General features: G+C 39.9%; 1 long non-coding RNA gene across 1 annotated transcript in view; it reads right to left on the bottom strand.

Annotated features, from left to right (window-relative positions):
* Window positions 1-12,813: 12,813 nt before the first annotated feature.
* The window catches only part of LOC107701878 (uncharacterized), a 15,715-nt gene continuing 9,871 nt past the window's right edge, over window positions 12,814-18,657 (bottom strand). Inside the window, exon 2 of the long non-coding RNA XR_001635698.1 lies at window positions 12,814-12,882. This is a non-coding gene — a long non-coding RNA (uncharacterized LOC107701878). The remainder of the gene's footprint in view (window positions 12,883-18,657) is intronic.

Here is an 18,657-nt window from a genome sequence, read left to right as displayed (position 1 = left end):
AACAAAGCACGCTGAGTGGATTGAGCGCGCGGCGGCGCAGATGCGCGAGCTTGTCGAGTGAATATATCTTTCCCACAGACATCACTGGAAAGTTTGTAGTTCGGTCGTATATGTCAAAAACAAGTAAGTAAAACAATGCACAAGTTACTTAACGGTAGAGAGAGTTAGGAGATTTATCGAGGTTCCCTGCATTATTACAGCAAATCGCGTGATTACAGTACTGCTGCTTTGGTGACTTTGGATAAAAGCGTCTGCAAAATTACTAAATGTAAATGTAAAATGTCTGTGTTTTATTGGTCTCCCCTCTTCACTCACACTTTTCCACAGCTCATTCCACACACCCATTTGTTGAGTCTTTTTCAAATCTGAGGTGTGAACGACCAGTGCTAAACCAAGGGGGTTTCATGACACTTTAAGGAAATACACTTACAATTTATTATTGCTACATAAATGTTATCAAGCTAATTGAATCCTGCCAACCCTTTCTATGTGAAAATGTCAAGACATTCGTCTGCACTCTAAAACATGCTGGGTTGTTTTAACCCAACTTTGGGTCAAATATGGACTAACCCCAACTGTTGGGTTAAATTTTTCAATTACATTTTTAACCCAAAAGTTCGGTTAGTCCATATTTGACCCAAAGTTGGGTTAAAACAACCCAGCATTTTTTAGAGTGTGTGAGATGTGTTTTTTTTTAGTTATTTGCAATCCAGAAGCGAGATCTCTCTTGCACTTTAGGTCTGATGAACATCAGACGGACAAGATCCTCAGTATATGTATTACAAATGACGAAGTGCTTATTCCAAAATGTGAATAAAATTTTATACTTTGTATGCACACATACCTTAATTAAAGTTGTGCAATTATTCACTGTTTATGAAATTATGTTGTTATATTGTTTTTATTCGTAACTGCAAATGTTTTAACAATGATTTCATTAACAGCATGCATTTTGAAGCAGTTAATGATTTAAATGTTGGTTAAATTAATTAAAATATACATAACATTTTACTCCTATGAAAACTATAATGCTAGAATTTGCATGTCTGAAATAGATGTTGCTCAATCAGGACAAAAAGGCCAATTCCCTCCCAAGCCCTCAGCTGACAGCAGCTGTCTCTTTTATCTCTGCTCAAAGAAGGAGAATGCTTAGGAAGAGTCTGTGGGCTCCAGCCCCTGAGACCGCTCCAGAGTCGACTCCAGCCCATGAGTCCACTCCAGTGTCGACTCCAGCCCATGAGTCCGCTCCAGTGTCAGCTCCAGCCCTGGAGTCAAACCCAGAAAGAAAACCTGTTCCTAAATTAAGCCCAGAGAGGGCTCCTGTTCCAAAGTTAGGCCCAGAAAGGGCTCCTGTTCCTAAGTTAAGTTAAGTTTTTGTGTCTGTTTTTCTCCCCCATGTGCTCCATGTCCATGTTTTCCTCCATGTTTGATTATGCCCTTATTTGGTCTTTCCTGTTCATGTTCCCATTATGTTCATTTGATTCCAGCTGTGTCCGTTTATTATCCCTCGTTAAGTTCAGTATTAAAAGTGTGTTCTGCCCCTTTTTTCTTGTCCAGTGTTGAAGGTCTACGTAGTGCTACATGTGTGTTCCTGTCTGCCCTGTACTCCTCGTTTTTGGATTATTAAAGCCTATTGTTGATGTTCTACGCATGTCTCCTCGTTCCTCGCAGTAGTGCAACCGTGGCATTGTGTCTCTTTGGGATGGCACAATAATGCGCCATTCACTTGCAGAACGCAAGCTTCTAGAGGGCATGTAAGTCTGAAGTAGTGAATTTAGGTACAGGGGTGCAGAGCCAGTGGTGGTTTTGTAGGCAAACATTAATGCCTTGAATTTTATGCAAGCAGCTATTTGTAGCCATTGCAAGTTGATGAACAGAGGTGTGACATGAGTTCTTTTCGGCTCATTAAAGATTAATCTTGCAGCCACATTCTGGATTAACCTGACAATTTCTACAGCTGCTGCTACCTGAGCAGCCGCCTATCGGCTAAAACCACACTCTGTAAGTTTCGTGTTTGGGTCGGTACACACAGCCCCGCCCATCCCCTGCCAGCGGAAGAGAGCGTCCTGTGGAGTTAGCCAACAGCTAACTATAAGACGAAATGATCTAACATGCAAGTCTCAAAACCAATGCCATGGCAGATTCAGCAAAGAAACCAAAGAGGGTTTTGTCTGAGGAAGCGAAAGAAAGAGAGAGTGATTGGACACAAATCAATGTCGGATGGGCTTACACTTGATGGCGCAAGCTGAAAGAGGCAATGGGTTGCAAAACGGATGGAGACCTAGCACTCCTGCTACTGGATTTGTAAGTCTATAAGTACTTTTTTTTCTGTCCTGTACTTTTGAGCTTATTTGGAGCAGTTCAGTCATTGAGTAGGATAATGTTATCAGCATCTATATTTACCATGCTAGGCACTATTCTCATAGCGAGTTGAGTGTAGTGATAGCAACTGTTACACAAAACACAATGCCTGGTCGCGAGTGTGTTTTATATTTTCTTCCGAAAATATAGTATACCCCACGGAGTTGGCACACATGGGGTAAACAATGAAGAGGAACTGCTGATTTCAAAAAGAGTGCTTTAGTACATGTACAGTTTATGAAGTGACATGATGTAACAGCGGTTTCTGCCCAAATTACCTGGATAAGTTGGTAACCTCGCTTCGTACACCTCCGGTTGACTACATTGTTTCATACGATTGTTATGTAATTCTGTCTGTCGTAGTTTTCCCTTGTGTCTCACTGCAGTGATGTTACTACAAACACAATGTTTTTTTTTTTCCAGTTATCTAGCACGCAATGTAACTTCCACACTCAGCAAGAGACGCACACGTCTTCCTCAGCCTTCAGTGTCAAGTCTCACGGAGGAGTCAGACCATGATAGGTGTGTGTACCTTGACTAGTGTTTTTCAATCAACTGTAGATGACTATTACCTTTGATTGTGACCAATGTTCTGTCTGTAGTGGACAGCACATTCCAGGGCCCAGTTTAGATATCAGATAAAGATGCCAGGACAACAGCCAGACACCTCTTAGAGGGCAAGAAGAAGACCTTTGGTAAAAAGCCCGGGAAGGACAAGACTTCCTATTGGTCAGAATGCAGTTTCTGCTCTTCACCCACCAACAGACTGATTCCTCAGGTTTTGGCCTTTGACCGCTATAAAAATTCCTTGGGACCGCTGGACGCAGCAGCAGGGGGTAAAACAAAGAGCGAGATCACAGAGTTCCATCCAAATCCATTCATAACTATGTTCTCAAACTTTAAACTGATGCAAACTACAACACACACACACATCTCATACTTATTCAGAGAAATAAATATTCTCAGTGACAGCAATGTGTAGTGCAACATCTTACACAAACTCAGCTGTTAATGGACAAATTAATGCATGCATGACAGTTCAATCTTCTTCCATCATGTTTGGACTTAATGTGTTCGTAACATTGCCAAAGGTATTCTAGTTGTGGTTTGGTAAGTGAATAATGCATTGTTAAAATTTTAGTGACACTTTTCTAAATGTGTGTTTGGACTATGCAAATAAGTTCCACACCGTGTCCCCCCCACTCTGATGGAAACAGCCAATCACAGCCTGGAAATGGAGAAGCACCAGATTGCTGTCCACTCCTCATCGGAAAGAGATAAAGGTAGCTTCCCAAGAGACACTCCTGGTTCTGAGTCTCCAGCCTGCTTCAGGGAAGGCAGCAACAGACACACCCATTCGGAGCCTGCGGCCCAATACAGGGAAGACGGCAACTGATACCACAGTTCTGAGTCTCGGTCCTGTAAGGGGAGAGACACCAACAGAAACAACCCGTTCTGAGTCTTCCACTACAGGGGAAACGGCAACTAATACAATAATCTCCCATCCAGAGAGACAATAGCAGATACACAGTTCTGAGTCTCTGGCCTGCAAGGGTGAGACACTAGCAGATACACTCGTTCTGAGTCTCCCATCCTGAGAGACAGAAACATCAATGTTCTGAGCCTCTGGCCAATGCGGAAAGAGGCAATAACAGATACCAAGTCCTGAGTCTCCAGCTTGTGAGGCAGCAACAGATACGACCACGTTCTGAGCCTCCAGCCTGTGAGGAGAGAGATGTTCTACGTTTAGAGTCTTTGTCCAGCGAGACAACAACAGATGCAGCACGTCCTGAGTCTCCAATATAAAGAGAGACACAGCGGATCGACCAATCTCTGTGTCTCTAGCCCAGAGAGACTGAAGACCCACAGACATTTGCAACAAGGTTAAGCTCCGGTGAGCAAACCTTCACTTCAAGGTACTTTTGCTTGCATGTTCCAGGAAAGGACCTTCTGCCCATATTCCAGGGCCACATTTGCGTGTTCCAGATTTTAGGACCCTTTGGTGCTTCAGGAGATCAGCATCCTGCAGTGCTTCATGTTCAAGACTGTTGAATCGGATTCCTGCTCCTTTCCCCACTGCATTGTTACCAGCACAACCAGTGGATGAAGTCACCGCCACCAGACTGCTCATTTATCGGTCCTGTAAGGGGAGAGACACCAACAGAAACAACCCGTTCTGAGTCTTCCACTACAGGGGAAACGGCAACTAATACAATAATCTCCCATCCAGAGACACAATAGCAGATACACAGTTCTGAGTCTCTGGCCTGCAAGGGTGAGACACTAGCAGATACACTCGTTTTGAATCTCCCACCCCGAGAGACATAAACAATAATGTTCTGAGCCTCTGGCCCATGTGGGAAGAGGCAATAACAGATACCAAGTCCTGAGTCTCCAGATACGACCACTTTCTGAGCCTCCAGCCTGCGAGGAAAGAGATAATCTACGTTCAGACTTCATTCAGAGTCTTCCTCCAGCGAGACAACAGATGCAGCACGTCCTGAGTCTCCATCCTAGAGAGACGAAGCGGATCGACCAAATGCTGAGTCTCTAGCCCAGAGAGGCAGAAGACACACAGACATCTTCAACAAGGTTAAACTCTTGTGAGCAAACCTTCACTCCAAGGTACCTTTGCTTGTGTGTTCCAGGCTAAGGACCTTCTGCACCTACTCCAGGGCCACATCTGCATGTTCCAGATTTTAGGACCCTTTGGTGCTCCAGGAGATCAGCATCCTACAATGCTTCATGTTCAAGACTGTTGAATCGGATTCCTGCTCCTTTCCCCACTGCATTGTTACCAGCACAACCAGTGGATGAAGTCACCGCCACCAGACTGCTCATTTAACCACAGAGAATGTAACTATCACTTATCCAAACCTCTTCCAGAGACCTTGGCATTGTTGTGTATTATCAGTATATTATTTTTCTAATTGACATTAGATGTTATATAGCTGATTGCAGTTGATAACAAATAATCTTTCACATATTTGTTTGATGCATAATAAGGTCCTTCACCTTATTTGTTTCAGAGTATCAACAGTTTATCTTTCCAGATAATGTAGCTCTGACAAAGCAACACCCAACATAATCACTTGCATTTTATGCATCTTATGCGCTTTATTCCTTTTTCATTCATGGTATTCATTTAGTAGTTGTTGATTACTCTTGTCTATCTTTTGTTAATAAAATCTATGTCTTTCTTGTGTTGATGATACAGAAAGAGGTTCTACAAGTTAGAGATCCCACCAATCTTTCTTATGTGATGTACTCATAACCACACCTTAAGTGGCACGTGATTCAAATATCATAACGTCATTGGTGGAGTACCCATCACTACACTATTTCGCCTTCCTAGGTTGGCGAAAGCAAATTCACTACATGTCTGACTCGGAAGACTTTGCAGTTGGAGGGATCCATGAACTTGAGAAAGACCCAGGAGTTGCAGTGTTAGAAGCCAGGTGATTTTGTTTGACATGGTGACCTGGTGATTTCTTGAATTAATGCCCATTGTCTTTTTCTATTCTTATTTCTTTTCTGCTATGGTTGTAGTATGCACTCCCTCAGTGTTACAGAGGAAGAGCTTCATGACTCTCCAGATGAAGAAGCAGTCAATGACCTGAGGAATAGCACGTAAGTCTTGATCAGTCATCATTTAATTTTTTTACCAACCTGTTTGGCTCTGTGTTTATGTTCAGAATTGACATGGATGAGCGGTGGACTAACCGTAGATGCTGTGAAGATGAAGACAGATCTGATGAGGACTATGTTTCTTTTCTTCAGCTACGGTATGTTGCAGATACTTGCTGCATTTCAAGCAGAAATATGTTGAAGGGCAGTTGCAGATACCAGTCCAGAAATTCACTTTTTTTTATTTTGCTTGTCTACACAGTGTTGGTGCTGCAGCCTCAAATGCCACTGACATCAACCGGCTTCACAAGGTAAGTATGGATGAAGCTGTGCTTGATGTAGTGGTGCCAGATCCCCCAGAAGAGGACATGTCTGGCATTCCTGACCAACAAAAGGTTGATTGTGAAGACGACCTGGTTGGTAAAAGTGCCTGCATCGCATTAACCTGAAGACCCTTGCCTTGTATCTCCAGTTGCCCATACAAGTGTGCAAGCATGTTGACAAAGCAACTGGAGGTTCATATCCTGGTAGACCACCTTTTGAACTTTCACTGAACCCTTCTGGAACTGGAGTCATTTTGGAATGGGTAAGACAACAGGACTTACTCCAATGTTGTAAATGTGGGAAACGCAAACCGAGCCGTGCCGTACCGAGCCGAGTCGTACCACGTAGTGGAAAAGCACCATTAGACTCGGTAGACCGAAGAAGTGTGTGTCTGAGTGTGTTATGATGCATACTGTTCAGATACTGATGGCCATGCTGTTTTTTTTTGTGCAGGCCACTGTGCACAGTATTGCACCTACACAAAAATTTAACTCTTTTGAAAAATGTAATTGAGGAATCTCGAGACATCGTTCATATTGTCTCTGTGGACAAGCAAGAGACCAGCAGGAACTCCGTGATCTTGGAGAAGGAGTGCTTCCTCAGGACGAAGGATGTACTCCTTCAGGAAATGCATGTAACAGAGGTGGTCACTTATGCCCATTCACAGATCACGGAATTGCTCAGTAAGGAAAATGCTTTATTATTTTGATTTCTTTGTTTTATGTTGTTGTATGTGATGGTATAGGCTATACATTTTTTTTTTTTCCCATAGATCCGGAACGTGGCAAATACAAGGTATGGGGTCTGAAACATTCCCTGGATATTTGGCATGCAGCAAAGAATTTGGGGAAGAAGCTGGGACGGGTATGTCTGACTTCGTATTATAAATTGGTTGTTAGTGTCTGGATTTCTAACTGTCTGGGCAAGGACGGAAAGTATAGTAGTTGTACACTGAATGTCACTAACACTTTTACATCTTGCTTTTAGGCTGGTACGGTAAGGGACCAGACTGAAATCCTGCCTTGGATTAACCTTTTAGGCACCAGGGATTTTTGGAAAAATGCTGGATTTTCACATCAAGATTTCAAAAGCTTGTGGCTTGAAAGGGCTTAAAGATAATGATCTACTGTAAATTAGAAAAATGTTGGGCATGACCAAAAGTTTATGTGGGGTGTAAATATACTCGTCTAATTTGCATATTATGACGTCATTAGGGGCGGCCATCTTGAATTTCATCATATTCAGGAAATAGTAGATATTGAATTGATGTTTGAACTTATTTGCATGTTTTTTTTTGTTTGTTTGTTTTTTTTTTTGTCTTTTTATCCTCATTCCAAATGATCAGGAAGAGGAAATCAACAGTAAACAGGAGAAAGTAGTAAATTATTACTATATTACTGTGCCATAGTAAAATGCATGTGCCTATTTTTTGATCAGTTGACCAGTTATCTGCCCAATCAGGTATCTAGGTGACAGAGTTTATAGTTCTTGAGAGTACGGTACCTCTCATTGCATGGCTCCAGAGCGCTCTGACTGGATCCAAAGAGCTAGTGCTACTTCCAGTCCTATTTCTCCTACCCCTGCTGCCTCTACCTCTAGCAGCAGCTCTCCTATGGACACTACGACCACGGTGTCCACCCCTGCCACCCCCATCCCCGTTGGGCAAAGGGTCGAAATGATCACTTGTTTGTGCTTCGTGAACACTCCCGCCTTGCACGGCGGCACCATTGCGCTGCAAAGATGTACAGGGAGAAGCGCGATTATTAGACGACCGATCCTCATTTCCAAAAGGAAAATATTTCCCTTCAGAGTCAGAATCGGCGAATAACATTTGCAACACATCCTCACGGTACAACATTTTATTAGCCATTTGGCGATTTTCTCTCACAAATCTCACAATTTACTCGCACGCTATGAGCTGAACTGCTTCCGCATCAATGACACGATAGCTCACTTGCTCTATTTCCTCAAACACTTTGAATAGGAACGTGACGTAATTTTGGTCTAGAATCGAAGTACTACATGTCTGCCATCTAGTGGTAGGGAATACAAATGAGATATTACACCATATTAGGAACTACAGTCTATTTTATTAAGTATGACATCTTGTCGCAATTTTGCGACTTTGCCGCTTAGAGGGTTAAGGACATTGTCAACCATTTCTGGTATTGCTGCAAGCAAGCCTCACCTGAGAAGCAGTTCAAGGTATGTTGGTGGTGACTGAAATGATAAATGACTACTGTTATAGAGTGTGCAGAGAGGGGAAGAGAGAAACCGTAATGTGTTCTATTTCTGCAGTTGAAGTGGCATGCTGTTCTGCACCATGTCCGCAACCAACATGCGTTGTTGCCAAACCGTAAAACTGAGAAAGACTGCTACAAACTTTTTTTCCTTTCCAGGTACAAACACTACTACAACAAAAAATCTGGATTCACAATAAATAAAACTATGTAATGTTATTTGTAGAACATAGTGTAACATGAGCTACTTTACCTGGTCGGTGGACATGGTTTCCAAACAAGGTTTCTGCATTCGCCGGTTCCATTAGCTTAAGTCAACAAATCCACATGTATTGCGTTGCCCATGGGGAAGCTTACACAGCGACAGTATTTACGACACTGGTAACAGACAAGTGCGCTTATCAACCACATGTGGGAACCGTGAGTAAATTTTACATAGTGTTGCTTTAAAAACAACCTTATGTCTGGGATGCAATAAATACTGACAGTTAAAGGTATGGGTGGGTGATTTCCAAAAGGCTAGCAATAGTGAGCTAGCTTTGAAAGCAAGATCCCACCTTCCCTGCTAATCACTCTCCAAAACACATGAACGTACACAGACAGACCAGAGGCTAACCAGCAACACGACGAGGACACTGAGGATTGAATGCAATTATTCAGATTTCAGAATAAGCACTTTGTCATTTGTAATACATATGTTGAGAATCTCATCCATCTGATGTTCATCGTGTTCATCTGATGTTTGCTACTGTAATGAATATGATCCTTAATATTTTTAAATAGGCATTCCCAACACAAAGGCCCAATCCCATTTTTAACACTTACCCCTACCCCTCCGTTTTGCGCATTCACGTGAAGGGACAGGGGTTTATTGATTCTCTTTTGGTTGGAGGCGTAGGGGTAGAAGGAAGCGCCACATAACCCTTCAAAGGAAGATTTTTCGGGACCACACTTCAAACGAAGGGGTATGAGAATTATCTCAGCATAAACCGGCTACAGTGGCAATGGCTGCCCGAGCGAACAAGAAGACCCATAAACGTAAGCATTATTGGCATTAATAAAGATTTTATTGAAAAGTAATCATTTGCTTTGTTACATTCAATCATGTGTTCATATTACGGTCATGTTATTCAAAGAAATATTTGCAAAAAATCGCTAAGGTTTGCTAACACTAACGTTACTGACTGCACAATAGTGCCACAACATATTTTCATGTCTGATCAGGGCTGTAACCACCATAGACATTGAGGGGGCTAGTCCCCCCCAATAATTAGAAATCGCTAAACTTTTTTTCTCACTCTGTTTCAAGGGACAAGGGGAAGGGGTAGGCATATGGGAAGGGGTATAAAATATAATACTAGGGAATAGCAATATGGTGGCACAGTGGCTTTACTTTTATGACATTATGAGCAATCCAGTTCTCTGTTATAGATCAGTGGTGTAAACTCATAATGGATTACTACGATCATGTGGACTTAACAGACACATGCACACGGTGGCCATAAAGACCTCAGATTTTCTCTAATATACCGCTTTACCTCAAACATCCACAGCCCTAAAGTACAAGAGAGATCTCGCTTATGGATTGCAAATAACAAAAACGCATCATAGATGAACATCTTGATATTATCGCATGTAGAAACAGTTGGCAAGATACTGTTCTTGATAATTTTCATAATAAACTTGATAATATTCATGTACCAATAATAAATTGTAAGTGTATTTCCTTAATTTCCCCAGCACCAAAAGCAGAACAGTTAACATCAGAGCTTATAGATACTACAGTCTTTCGTAATTTAGCCCCAGAGCTGGTTTAATACCGGGTTCAGGTATTCATTCATACTTACAAGAGAACCACAGAAGAATCAGTTGCAAAGCTACATGACAATATATCTTGCATCTGCGTTTCCTAAATACATCTTAAATGGAAGAATAATTACGTTATTTAAATTTCAGTCTCTCTTAAAAGTGTTGAACAAAAACACTGTCCTGAACAAGAACAGTTTGTAAAAAGCATCTAGTTTCCTTAATGAAAGAGAAAGCAAACTACAAGTGACATGCATTTCAAGACAATTGAACATAACATGAAACCCATAAGAAAACACAATGTTATCATTCATAATTTTTTTTATTTTGACTTGTTCTTTGGGGAGGAACTCCATCTTTGAGTTGATCTAAATCTCACAGTTGAATCTGCTGGTTTTGAAGATGAAGATGAACTTTATTCACTGTGAAAACTTTAGATAATGTTTCTTTGTCATGTAGCTTGTAATGGCTGGTTAGAACAGGTTATCCAGATGATATTTTATTGATTGATGCATTATTGCAGGGGTTGGCAAGTAGGTTTGGCATCGGGCCAGAACATATATACTATATATATAGTCATATATAAGGATAATTTAAGAAATTAATTAATGAAAAAATGCAACTAGAATTGCCTGTGACAGAATGTTACAGTGTCTTTTGTAACTGGTAGTGAGCTGTTACTCGGTGTTAAATCCTGTAGTAGGACAGTCATTAACAAAAAGCCACATTTGTGTCGTGGTGTCTGGGTTTTACACTGGATAAACTAATAAAGCAGAGTAGTGACACGTAACCTGGCAAGTATCTTCATTCACCAACTTGCATCACAGACCGCCTTGCTAAAACACACATATGTGGGAGATGCGGAATGGATAAAAATAAGTCAGAAAATAAAAGAGGACTTGAATAAGCCCATTAATGGCATGTTTGAGTCATGCTCTTAACGAACTATGCTTTATTTCCTCTTTCCATATTGTGAATAATACATGTGTATCATTTTAAAGCCTAACTTATTGTAATAATTATTTGACAGCCTACTTTTACATAGAATTATTCCTTGGCATCCTCCCGTACTAAACTGCATTTTTTTAAATTGTTTTGCGTGCTGGAGGTACGCCATTACGTCGTGCGCAGAGTGATGTTAACATTTAAGCTAGCTGGTGAGAGAAAATGGCACTATCAAAGAGTCTAAAGAGGAAAGTTGAAAGCGAAAATAGGGCATACAAAGAATGGAAAGACAACTATGCATTCATCCCACCTAGTTTTGTGAATGCAAAGCCGGTGTGTCTTATCTGCAACGAAGTTGTCGCTGTTTGCAAAGAATATAATAGACTCTTTTGAACTTTTCAAATTAAAAGCTCTCAATTCATCACAAAATAAAACATTACTGCAAACATGTTGTCTTACTTTTTTATTTTGAAAGCAAAATCACTAAAGACGAAGTGATTGTGAGTTACTGTCGCTGTCATGACAGATCTATTTCAGAACCAGCCACTATCAAAATAATCTGACTGCGGGTGGACCAGATATTATTGCTGGTGGGCCAGTTTTGGCCCGTGGGCCACCTGTTGCCGACCACTGCATTATTGTTTCACCTTTTGTGAGGCGGCAGCATCAGATCTAAAAGTGCTGGACCTGAAGGTGATATACTTAGGGCTACTTCTACTTCTTTTTGTTCTACTTTTGTTCTGATATGGTTTCTCTCCAGTGTGGATCATCTCGTGTCTTTTCAGATTTGCTGACTGATTGAATCTCTCGTCACAGTGTGAACACTTATAAGGTTTCTCTCCAGTGTGGATCCTCTCATGTATTTTAACGTCTCCTGACTTAGTGAATCTCTTGTTGCAGTGTGAACACTTATAAGGTTTCTCTCCAGTGTGGATCCTCTCATGTATTTTAACGTCTCCTGACTTAGTGAATCTCTTGTTGCAGTGTGAACACTTATAAGGTTTCTCTCCAGTGTGGATCCTCTCATGTATTTTCAGGTCTCCTGACTTACTGAATCTCTTGTCACAGTGTGAACACTGTGTGAACACATAAGGCTTCTCTCCAGTTTGCATCCTTTTATGCAGTTTTAAACAGGGTGCTGAGGTAAAAGTCTTTTCACAACTAAAGCACATGCATTCTCTCACACCAGTATGTATTTTCTGATGCACTTTCAAAAAGTGTTTCTTCAGGCCTGAAGCCCATAAATACATTTTACCGCATTGATCACATGTGTGCTGCTTCTCTCTAGTGTGGATGTTCATGTGTACCTTAAGGGTTGCTGATTGTGTGAAACTCTTCCCACACTGATCACAAGTGAATGGTTTCTCTCCAGTATGAATTCTCATGTGACGCTTAAGACCCGTTTTGCTTGTCAAACTCTTTCCACACTGAGTGCAGGTGAAAGATTTATTGGCTCTTCTTTTCTTTAAATCTTTCTGTTTGCTTTGAGAGCAACTCAAAGGTTTTTCTCCAGTTTTGACATGATTTTTCTCCTCAACTTCACTTGATTCTTCATTCTCCTCTTTTTCTTCAATCAGCTCTGAAATAAAAATAAAAATGGTTCAATTTCAGTAACTTGTAAAAAGCTGAGAAATGTGAACATAAAAGTGAACTCTGATGTAACAGTGCAGGGCTCCAGACTAACATTTGAGAGCAGCGCCACTAAGTTTCTCCGGATGGTGGCGCCAGAAGCAGATTTGGTAGCGCTGGGGGGCTGGTGTGTGGGGTATGAAAAATAAAGATAATTTAAATCATAAAATGACTACTGTTTTGCATTAATACGGGCAGTTACTAATATTATTACATCTTTATTTCTTGGTAATACACATTTGACGGGAAGATGGGAAGATAGATATTGCACGTTACTGATGTTAATAAAAGTAAATTTAGCATGCTTCCCATCTAATTTCATATAGAAAATTAATATATTCTACTCTTACTAAATAGGTGTAAAATATGTGACCCTTAAGTTACAATTTTCATCTGCTCAAGCAGAACGTTGATGCCATCTTGCCATCAAACCCAAACTTTTCTTCACTTTGTGACTGAATTGCACATCAATTATAATTACTGAAGTTTTCGGTCAGTTCTTTATAATATTATAGAAGAATAATGGTACATCAGTAACGTGCAATATCTAATTTTCATATAGAAAATTAATATATTCTACTCTTACTAAATGTACCATTATTCTTCTATAGTATTATATAGAACTGACCAACAACTTCAGTGATTATAATTGATGTGCGATTCAGTCACAAAGTGAAGAAAAGTTTGGTGAATTGTGACTTTTCTTAAACAGTGCAAAACTTGACAAAATTTGATTCATTAATGATTTGATGTTTTAAAATAGTTATTTTATCATTTCAAAATATAAAGCAAGTAGAAATGAATGACTAATAAACCAATAAGTGCTCCTCTGCTGCCATCTACTGGTTATAGTGGTACTTAAAAAAAAACAAAAAAAAACATATTTGATATGTAGTGTGTTTTGTCCCATTAAACATAACATTTTAACTGGATAATTTTTAGAGCTTAAAAGTACTGAAAATAGTTGTGTGGAATACTTGAAATCATTGAAAAGTGCTTGAATTTTTTTCTCTCAAAAGGTTGTACAAACCCTGAAATGAATGATGTAATAACATTGGACTATTTCTGCCGCAACACCATGGTTAGCGTTACTGCTTCTGGGTTTCTGCGTCAGCGCTGTTTGATCTGTTCATAACAGAATTCTGTGCAGAATTTGAATGCTTCTCACTAGATCTTGCAGCAAGCTTATTCATTCTGCGGCGAGTTCAAATGCTTCTCACTGGATCTCGCTGCGCTGTGCAGTAACCGTGTCGCAAGATCAACATTGGTTCCCGAGTAAACCTGCTCTGAGCTCGTTTGCTGGCCAGTTTGCTTGCTCTGCTCTCAATTATTGATCTGAGCTGCTAAATTATCCATGTTGTGCAGCTCAGACAAGTAGTGCGGTTTTGTTAGCTTTTGTTTCGTTTGCCGTTTGATGTTTCTCATTTTGCAACAGAAATGGCAGCGCTTATGAGTTGGGCAACGCGGTGGTCGCACTGGCAATTTAGTCGCACCGGCAGGAAAAAAGGTTTGCAAAATGCGACCATTTAGTCTCAGTCTGGCGCCCTGCAGTGGAAAGCAGACAGTTGTGTTAAAAAATCATATTATTTTTACAATATTATAGACACAAACCCCATGTTTCTATCCACCTTATTTTTCAATGTGGAAGTAAGCCATTTTCGGTCAATGTGCGAGACTTCCGGTTCATTAGCCGTTGTAGGGAAATAACGAGAAGAATAAAAGTGCAGTAAACGGTAAAACAGTTTGCACTACAAACCAGTGTTTTCATAATTACGATAATACATTAAAATAATATGTTAAGACACACCAGTTTGAAATATCAAGCCTCAAAACGATCGGTTTTGTACAGCTAAAAAATAGCTGGAAGTGATGACACCGGAACGTATGTATGTTTGATCAATTATCTAACATACACAGACCTGCCAACTTTGAAAAATATTTTTTGAGTACCATAGGTACGGGAAGGGGCATGGGATTTGGGGGTCGGGGGCTGTTCATATGTGACCCTGGACCACAAAACCAGTCAAGGATAAATTTAAGAAATTGAAATATATAAATAATCTGAAAGCTGAACAAATAAGCTTTCCATTGGTGTATGGTTTCTTAGGATAGGACAATATTTGGTCGAGATACAACTATTTGACAATCTGGAATCTGAGGGTGCAAAAAAATCAAAATAGAGAAAATCACCTTTAAAGTTGTCCAAATTAAGTTGTTAGCAATGCATATTACTAATCAAAAATTAAGTTTTGATATTTACGGTAGGAAATTTACTAAATATTTTCATGGAACGTGACCTTTACTTAATATCCTAATGATATTTGGCATAAACAAAAAATAGATAATTTTGACCCATACAATGTATTTTTGGCTATTGCTACAAAAATACCCGTGCAACTTAAGACTGGTTTTGTGGTCCAGGATCACATATATTCCTATATAGCTACATTAGTACCTGAAGCTACTTGATAGCTAATGTCAAAATGATAATTGCAATGTGCAAAATGCAAGATTTAATTTCCAAAGGTTTGCATGTCTACTACTAAGTTTTTCATTTTGGTTCAATTCTGATGGCCTGGCACATCAGGTTTTTTTTCTTCTTTTTTTTCCCCGATTCAAATATATATATAAAAAAAACAAAACAAAAAAAACTCCAGTACACTTTAATTAAAACTCCAGTACACATCTGTAAAAAGACATGGATTATCATTCTTTTTTTTTTGAGAGTAGTATTATTTGTTTTTGATTTTTTAATGGATTGGCAATTACTGAGCACTATAAACACATGTAATGTCTGTTTCATCCATACTGGAAGCCAATGGGTGCCCTCGTGCAGAAAATCCACATATGCATCACAGAAGTAATAGAACTGATGACGCTCCAGGAAATCCGTAATGTACAACCCCAATTCCAGAGAAGCTGGGACGTTTTGCAAAAATGCAATAAAATCAAGAATCTGTGATTTATTAATTCTCTTTAACTTTTATTTAATTGGCGAAAGTACAAAGAAAAGATTTCCAAAGTTTTCACTGACCAACGTAAATGTATTTTGTAAATATTAACAAATTTTGATTTTGATGGCTGCAACACACTCAATAAAAGTTAGAGAACAAACAAATCACAGATTCTTGATTTTATTGCATTTTTACAAAACGTCTCAACTTCTCTGGAATTGGGGTTGTACAAAGGCATCCAGCTATGACTGTAGCTAAATTAAAAGAGAGAAATGTTTTGAATGATGAAACAAACATTCGACTGCGACTTTAGCCCTGTTTCCACGCAGGAACCAAGATCTAAATAAAGTTCCAGGTAAAAATTTGCCCCTCAGAAAGTCCCTGCTCGCGAGGTAGTACTTTTTCAAAGATCCGGAAATTTTGGGGGTGGGACTTGGGCGCTGAACATGCTGATTGGTTTAGTTCACGCAGTACTGTATTTCAACCACCATATATTCGAATAATTTTAAAAAATATATTACTGTTATTGAGTCATGAAATGTAGTTTTAAAAGTATTTCAGGCAAGAATGTAGTTGTAAACTCAAATCTGCAGTTTATTAATAAAGACAGCGCTTATTTGAAAATGTGCTTTGCCGATTTCGGAGACGTGAGCGCCACGCGACCAGTGGGTGCTCAGTGCTCAATGTTTCCCGACGAGAGCAGCCTCAACTCGGCTAGTCCTTCTGACATTTGCCGCTGGCTCTGATGTCTCTGTAGTGGTTAAACATAAGATATAATTAGTTTTGGGTAAATCTAACCGGTAATCTTTGGTCTTTATTCTATTAATCTATTATTATGTTAAAATGAAAAGAGGCAATACTGTTTGATATAATATTCCGTTTCATTGTAATGTATGTACGTTCCTTGAACTACATTTCTGCGGCTATTAATATGTTTAAATTGCGTCGTCCAGTCCGCGGGAGTTCACACTGCCGATTCGAACTTGCGAAGTCCGAACTTGCATACAGAGGATGCAAGTCCGAAATTTGCGTACTTGGTATTGAGAAACGCACACAGACCTACGTCACCAGACTATTTGCCTAATCTTCTCGGTACTTTACACCGCGATGGAAACGCAGACAGCAACAGGTCTGGGGGGAAAAAAGTTCCTGGGACAAATTGTTCCAGGTAATTGCAGTGGAAAAGCGGCTAATGTATAACTTATCAGTGTTCTTCAAGCCATCTCGGGTATTTTCATAATTATGCATATTTATAATCAGGTTTTGAAATAACAAAATCTAGCCAATCTGGTGGGTTACCCTTCATAAATTATGTTCACTCAATTTCTTGTGCAAGTTCATTTAAACCAAATCTGTGCAGATTTAGCGCAACTCGTCAGTCATCATGATATACAGCCTAATTGCACATCATCTGCGCATATCTAGTTTACTTGAACACACCTGACAAATAACAGCATTGTGGGCATACTGGTTTCCTGGGGAAGTCGTGGCCTAATGGTTAAAGAGTCTGACTCATAACCCAAAGGTTGCGGGTTCGAGTCTCATACCGGCAGGGATTGTAGGTGGGGGGAGTGAATGTACAGCACTCTCTTCCACCTTCAATACCACGACTGAGGTGCCCATGAGCAAGGCACCGAACCCCCAATTGCCCCCGGGCGCCGCAGCAAAAATGGCTGCCCACTGCTCCGCAAGTATGGGTCACCATACTTGGCCACATGTCATGTCACTTTCACTTTCCTTTGCATTGAAGCCAAAACGAGGGGTCAAAAAATGACTGAAGACGTCTGTTTTACACATGCTTGTATTATAAGATAGCCAACAGCAGTAGTTCTCAAACCCCCAGCCCTGCACATTTTGTATGTCTCCCTCATCTATCACACCTGAGTCAACTCATCAGCTCATTAGTGGAGACTGCAAGACCTGAAATGGGTGTGTCAGATATAGGGAGACAGGGGTGGACTTACCCATTAGGCAAAGGTAGGCGACCGCCTTGAGCCCCCAAAAGCCCCCTAAAATGCTTTTCCCAGGAACAACGGTTGCGGTTTATGGTGTTTATTACCTCGACAACATCCGAGTTGAACGTGCTTTTTGTGTATCTTGCTTGAAGGAGATGAAAATATCATGCATCTGAAGCTGTAATTAAATATTGAGAAACAGTGTGTATTATATGTTAATAATTGATGTAGTTTTGGATTTTGTTTTCCCTTAATAATAAAAACCTTCATTTAAAAACTGCATGTTGCGTTCACTTGTGTTATCTTTTACTAATATTTAAATTTGTTTGATGAGCTGAGACATTAAAAGTGTGACAAACATGCAAAAAAAAAAAAAGAAATCAGGAAGGGGGCCAACACTTTTTCACACCACTGTATGTTCAAAATAAATGTTCTGATAGCATCGCTGTTTATAATAAATGTAATCCATTTATTATAACAGCTGGAAAATGTCATTTTTGGGGTGTGTCTAAAAAAAGAGCTGTTTTGGAGTGTATGGCTTTAAATGCAAATGAGCTGCATATTCCCGCCCCGTCTCCAGATGAGGGCATCGCTTATACATCTCTCTGCTTTGCATATCTACAGCAATAAACAGCTGGTAGAAGCAACATAACGGAGAGCGAGAGAACTAGTGTTTAGCCATACATATGGTAAGTAGGGCTGCATGATATTGGAAAAAAACTCACATTGCAATATTTTGTTTTTCTGTGATATATATTGCGATATGAAAAAAAAAAATAATAATAAAATAAAATAAAAAAAAAAAAAACTCACCAG

This window comes from Sinocyclocheilus anshuiensis, unplaced genomic scaffold, assembly GCF_001515605.1.
Source record: "Sinocyclocheilus anshuiensis isolate Anshui unplaced genomic scaffold, SAMN03320099.WGS_v1.1 scaffold430, whole genome shotgun sequence".
In the NCBI taxonomy this organism is placed as follows: domain Eukaryota; kingdom Metazoa; phylum Chordata; class Actinopteri; order Cypriniformes; family Cyprinidae; genus Sinocyclocheilus; species Sinocyclocheilus anshuiensis.
This window is presented reverse-complemented; position numbering and strand designations above follow the sequence as displayed.